General features: G+C 45.5%; 1 long non-coding RNA gene across 1 annotated transcript in view; it reads right to left on the bottom strand.

Annotated features, from left to right (window-relative positions):
• Nucleotides 1-1,181: 1,181 nt before the first annotated feature.
• Nucleotides 1,182-7,097, bottom strand: part of LOC138527350 (uncharacterized) — a 30,453-nt gene continuing 24,537 nt past the window's right edge. Inside the window, exon 3 of the long non-coding RNA XR_011283905.1 lies at nt 1,182-1,443. This is a non-coding gene — a long non-coding RNA (uncharacterized lncRNA). The remainder of the gene's footprint in view (nt 1,444-7,097) is intronic.

The raw sequence follows: 7,097 nt of genomic DNA, 5'->3' as shown, positions 1-7,097 counted from the left end.
GATAATGCCATGAAAGTAGGTTAACCGTGTGAATACCAGACAGGTGTCCACACAAAAGCGAGGATATGTTCTTGCGTTTTGAGAAGAAACCCTGAAGGTGAAGGTGGGTTGGTCTATCCATATTGGTTTCATGTCCAAGCAATGCAGGACATGTTCCGAATTGTAACTTGTAGAAAAACTTCTCAACAGAGGAGCAGCAAAAACTTTAAGATTAAGAATTCACTGTCTGCTGGCGGGAGCTATTGACGACTCCGCAGTGGGATCCGAAGACCGACTGCTTATCTACAGCGGCCGGCAAAGATGATTTGAGCTGTCCTTTTACTTTCTTATCGAGCCGCTTCAATCCCCCTCTTTGGGGACTCTGGGGGTACAATGACATGAATGGAGTCTCCATGCCAATTACATCGCGCGCGCTCTGCGGAGACTGTCAGTGCGAGCGAACAATTAGCGTTGCTTGTGACGATGTTGATTGTGTTGCAGGCCTCTCTCCTCCAGGAATTCACACAAACACACAGCGGATCAGAAGGCACAGACAAGTGTCAGAGCTATTCTGTTGTGTCGACAGATGCTCTCAGAAAGAGATTACCATGAGCTAAAACCTCTCAGAATTAAATTCTAGAAAGATCTATAAATGAATGAAGTCGTTGAGATTTTAGGAGAGCTTCCAAAAATACTACTGCACTAATGAACCTGATAACGTTACACATTAATTAGTCTTATCAACACTTCTAGTCTCATTATGCCAAGGTGAGCCTATTGCCTTCCTAACCTATGCTATCCATTTACATACCGATAGACAATTCTCCTTTTGAAAAATTCCTACAGCCGAAACCCATCTGTATTTAATTTCCAATTCATCCAGGGAAATAAATGTTTACTTTGGGCAATGGCAATTATTTTTATATTTATTTTCTGCTGAGCAGGCCACCCTGATAACGAAGCCATCCTCTTAGGGCTGGTGATGGCTTCAAAGGTGGTAAGGTGCACACTCTACGTGGTGGTAGAAGGCACCTCTTTATGAGGAAGAGTGTGTGTAGTTTCTGTAAGGGTTTTACAAAGACAAAACATGATTCTCAAAATATTTGTAACTCATATCTTTTAAATAAATGCCCAAATATTGGGTCATAATATCATTTAAATACATTTCAGACTGGCAGATGCTAAACACAACAGGTGCGAAGTAGACAGCTGTTTTATTTAATGAAGCTGAATAGAACCATATTCCAAATGCCACTGGGCATATCACAACGAATGCCCCATTACAAATTGAATTGAAAATACCAATGTGTGTGACAAGGTTACCCCTGCTATATCCAATGAACACAATAGCCTTTGACTCTTTCAGGCTCAGTTACACAATTATGGCAGAAACAGTAAACTAGTTTCGGCGGAACACCAACAGTGAATGTTGCCTTCCTCAGGATCAATTTCTTCACACACAATCTGTTTAAAAAAAACATATGTTGTGGCCATCAGTTGTTACGTTACAATCAATCATAGAAATTACAAACAGCATGTCTCAACCTGCAGTCACGATCAGTAATTAAATACACGGTCAAAAACATCTCTCAACTCCATAGAGCACATGATTTAAATAGATTCAGTGCAATTTGTGTACCCACTAGTACATAACAGGTACTTGAAAAGGTTGTGAAGTAACAATACATTCCTTACTCAAATACTGGATCGGCAGTAGTAGAGTGTATCTAAAATAACACCATCCATGTGCCCCTCAGCACCACCAGCCAATACAAGCGCTGAGGTAAGTGACAAGCTCTGAAAATATGAAACTTGTTTTAGGAAATACTCACACCTAACATTATACAGAAAATCTAAGGGTTGGGAAATACCCAGACACTGACTCTATATGTGCATAACCAGGGGACCGCTGTGTAGCAGTGGCTTTGGCATCAGGGAAGGTCCTGCCTGTACTTCAAAGCTGGTTTTGTTCCAGGTGTGAGTGGCCATTGTGCAAACAGATATTTCCTAGCCCTTAGAATTTCTGTATTATGTTAGGTGCCAGTAGTATCTAAAACAAGTTTATATTGTCAGACCTAGGAACTCATTATTACAGAAGCAGATGTATTAGCTGTTGGTGCTTAGGGAGTTCTTCTTTGTCTCAGTTGTTTCCAGGAACTTGAGGTAGTCTACTTTACAACGACACATAGGTCTACAGACTACAAAGAGATTAGCAGAGGAAGAAGAGGCTAGAGTGTGTGGGGGTGTGATGTTCCTCTAATGGGCTACACCTTAGATGTTCATCCTCGTCCCTGAGGGAATGGGGGGGTCCTTCCCCATGAGATTCACCCTCATTTATTACTCCCAGGGGGGCTATCAGGTAGCAGCCTCACCTCCCGGGCCTCATGGTAAGGTGTTCCTCCTTTTGGAGAAGTGATGACATGTAGTTTATTGACGCATTTCACAGGCCACCAAGCCACATTTTCCGATACCACTTTATAGTTGTGGGCCATTTTTGGGGGTACAAACCTAGACCCTCCTCAAACCTACAAAGCACACGTATATTGTACCATTTTACCTCAGTCATCTCCCCTTGTCCATGCCTCCACAGTTCACCCATACAGACCAAGAATACCTTACAATTTGTCTTTATATTCTGTTTTGAGTGTTAGAAATATGCTCTGGTGTCCTTCGGGGCCGGTCAAACATCAAGAACCATTATGGCTAGTTACAGGACTTATAGGGGATGGACACAATGTTCCCTCCTTTTCTGCCCCTGGTTGAACTCAACTATTTCCAAAGGACTTGCCAGAAAAGTTAAACATTGTGCAAGATTGTAAACCACCTTAAACATGTGTGGTTAGGCCAATCCCCAAAGGTGTTCATTCAGACTCACTGAGAGATGTTGTGGTAGTCTGCCTCACAATTGTGTATATCTGCATAGTTGATTGTCTCTCACCTGTTCTGACAGATTGCTCATAGGTGGATTAGAGATGGTGGAATGGAACACAATCTCTGCAGGACCCTTCAAGAGAACATTCAAACATGCATCTCTCCCTCGGATGAACAAGATGCATCCCAGAAAGGAATCCAAACCACAGACAAGCATATATTTAGAGGCCCAAAATTGAAGAACTGTTTTGGTGTGCAATGCATGACAAATAATAAACCAACAGCCAGCTCCTTGGGTGTGTAAAGGAGTAAGTCTAGGATTGAGAGTTTTGGGGGCTAGAAATCCCCAGATCACTCTCCGGTTTCCATTGCTGAGGCCTCGGTACCAGACAATAGACCCTCCTGAGTGGTAATCATCCCAGAGAACAGATTATTGGGCCGTTGTCAGTCGATAAGCTCCCACATTTTTCTATATTTGTTTTGCTTCTGGATTCACCCTAAACTAGAAGGTTAATCCAGACGCAGAGCACTTGATCACTGTGCGCTGCAGAGGCATATCTTAACTTCCCTGACGATGCCTAACAAAGCTGAAACACTTGGCTGGGGGCTACTATCGGTGCTGTTGCTCAGAGCAGAATCGCCTAGCATTCATGTGCAAATGAATACCTCTCCTCGGTTAAAAGGTGCCGTGAGATAAAACCTGGCTGCAGTGCCTCCTAATTGGGAACCATCCCACAGGACATGTTATTTGGTTGTGTTAATTCTCCGTAGAGGGGTTGCCATATTTTTGTAAATTCATTGCCAGACATTGATGGTGTACACAATCCTTGTCGTTACCGACCACTTGCCTCTAAGCTACAACGAGTTGATAGAGAAGAAACCAGTTGTGATGCAAAGTCAACCTGCGGCAGCAACTATAATGTTCTCTAGAAGATATGAAGCCAGCACTTAGTAAGGACAAGCATTAACCGATCAATTTGTTGGGCTGCTGAATGATGACAATACTTGCGTCTTCATGCACAAAGACACAGTAATGCAGATGGGGGATATAGTCAAAGCACAAACTAGGAAGACAGTGGAAAGAGACGGTCTATGTGATTCCATCGAGTCTTTTACATCGCAGGCAAATTCATCTAATTTTCCTTTTCTTTTATGACATTTTGCTGCAAATGTGTGCAGGGGGAGACCCCCACAAACCCCCAAATACCTTCTACATTTTTTATTGACCTAACCCACCTCCCCAAATATATTGTCGGACAGACTCAATACCAAAAATGTGATTAATTTTCCTTCGTTGGAAAATCCACAGATGAAACCTCCCTATCCCGAGAGAGACAGTGCAGGAGGGGTGGATGAATGAATATGAAGGTAAGGATCGATGAACGAGAGCAAAGGAGCATATCCACAGGTGGAACCTTCTTATCTGGAGATAGGCAGTGAAAGAGGGGTGGATGAATGAAAATAAAGGTAAGGATCGATGAACGAGAGCAAGGGAGGATATCCACAGATGGAACCTCCCTATCCTGATAGAGGCAGTGCAAGAGGGTGGATGAATGAAAATGAAGGTAAGGATCGATAAACGAGAGCAAGGGAGGATATCCACAGGTGGAACCTCCCTATCCGGAGAGAGACAGTGCAGGAGGGTCGATAAATTATTCTGAAGGTAAGGATCGATGAACGAGAGCAAGGGAGGATATCCACAGATGGAACCTCCCTATCCTGATAGAGGCAGTGCAAGAGGGGTGGATGACTGAAAATGAAGGTAAGGATCGATGAACGAGAGCAAGGAAGGATATCCACAGGTGGAACCTGCCTATCCGGAGAGAGACAGCGCAAGAGGGGTGGATGAATAAATATGAAGGTAAGGATCAATGAACGAGGGCAAGGGAGGACATGTGAATGAACAATTAGGAGGACAGATGAATGTGGTACTGAATGGAAGATATCAGAATGCATGGAGGCTTATGGGCATATATAGAAAAGATTATGAGGATGTATGGATGGATACATCCATAACTGTGTGATACGGATCGCAAACTCCACCCACTCGCCCCACCTGCTCACACATCCAACCTGAAACACTTCAACACGATCTGTCAACTCACAATCTGACACAAATGTGGATGGTTTGCAAGGAATACAAAAGAGATTTGGGGAATATATTTGGGAGATTTGCCAGGAACATTGGGGAGAGTTGGGGGACAGAATTTGGAGATTTGCATGGAACTTCAGGGAGATTTGGAAATATTTGGGAGATTTTCTGGGGCATTTGTAAGAAGATCAGGGAGCATTTCAAGGCACATTTGTGAAACGTTTGGAAATCAAGTGGTGCATCTAAAAGGCACATCTGAGAGATTTGGAGAAAAAAAAAACATTACGGAGGTAAATTAGCTGAAGCCTAGAAGAACATACATTGGCCCTCATTACGACCCTGGCGGAAATCGAAAAACGATGGCGGAAATGCAATACCGCCATCGAATAGCGCTCGGTGCGACTATGACCCGTCACCGCAAAGTACGATGCCATTAGCGACACCGTAGTGAACGCCAACGCTAACTGCACCAAGCACGCGCGCGCGCGCCATGCCAAACCGCAAACACCACCATGGTGCAACGGTACGCCAATTCCGACCCTAGCGGACATGTACCTAACGCCATCAGGCATGGCGGAATGGACCATTCCGCCATGGCGAGAAGTACGGCATCGCGAATCAACCGTAAACGGCCCCACTGAGTGCCTGTAAACCGCTCCCTGCCCACAAAGTACAACTCCCCGTAGGTGCAATGAAGCCACAATGCAACCATTGAAATGTACAAGTCACCCATGCATGCCAACGAACAAAAGAAACACAACAGGGGCCAATGGGAGCTGCAGGGCACAGATGGCACGAATACACAAGCCATCCCAATGGACATGACCACAGTCCCCCACCAAGAAACGCACGCAAACACAGGCACCTGTGACCAGCAATATACCGAAAACCACATCATTCAACCAGTCCACCTGGCTGACCGGCATCTGTTACACAAAACCCAATCCCCCGCCCCTGAGCATGACAACATTCAAACTGGCATATTGGCAGCCCCCATCCCTGACCTCACTGGGCTTCGTAGGCAAACGCGCACAGCACAGTACCACGCAACTAAACCCCGAAGCTGGAACCCAATGCAGATCTCCTCACAATACATCGCCCCCCAAATAGGCATATGCCACATCACTTGCAAAGAAAAACGCTACACGGGCCAAATCAGAATAGACATTTATGCACATCAAAATCACCAAGCACATACAGCCATCAGGCCATGAAATCCAAAACACCAACCACCATTGTGGGCTGCTTCCGCAAGAAACGACCAGCCACTACCTGTGTGTCGCCCTGTTCCCCCATGGTACACAGAGCCACATTCACGTACGAAAAGGCAACATGGAAGCGCACAGAACCGCAGGGCCGTCCCAATGGGGAGGCACTAGTCCAGCTGAAAGGCCGAAATGTTGCTCCGAGCCACCAGTACTGCGTAAGGGCATGTGGGCCATTGGCGATCGTCCCATAAGATCGTAATGCTGCTCCACTGATTAACACGAAGCAGCAGGTGTCGGGAGTAAAATCCATCTGCAGGAGTGGCATACAGATGGCAGTGGCAAAAGGGGAGGAGATACCTGTCAACCAAAAGAAAAGAAAAAGAACAGAATGGCCATCAGAACTACATTCGAACAACTCACTTCAATGATCACACGAAATCCACAGCCATATGCATGCTAGCCCACTCCAAAGGAACATCACCACCCCAAAACCACTTGCGACTCACAACCATCTATATCGAGGTGCAAACACCATCACAAACGAGTGTCTGAGGGCGCCTCGAGACAGGGAGGGCTCAACAAGGCCAGATGGACGATGGTCCCACTATGGCAGCCCTGCATCACATAGCGTAGGGGAGGCGGATAGATCCCAAGAAGCCCTGTACATTGCAAACTCTGTACCAATTCACCTGCCCATGCATCCATCCATCATTCCCTCATCCCGGGATCAAAATGCCTGAATAATTACTCACATGACATTAGAAACATCCATTGAGTCTGTGCGTTATGCAGCCTGCTAAATCCACAGTGCCCCAGCCCGTAATTCCAGTGTTGTGAAGTAACATGTATTTGGGAACGGACGGCCTCATCGCCCACGTAGCTATTGCGCATCCCAAACTATTCATATCAATCATTGCTCCCTCGCCATGGGCCCTGTCTCAAGGACA

The sequence above is a fragment of the Ambystoma mexicanum genome, chromosome 14, assembly GCF_040938575.1.
Source record: "Ambystoma mexicanum isolate Mex_15411 chromosome 14, UKY_AmexF1_1, whole genome shotgun sequence".
Lineage (NCBI taxonomy): Eukaryota > Metazoa > Chordata > Amphibia > Caudata > Ambystomatidae > Ambystoma > Ambystoma mexicanum.
Note: the sequence above shows the minus strand (reverse complement) of the source record. Positions and strands in the feature narration are given on the sequence as shown.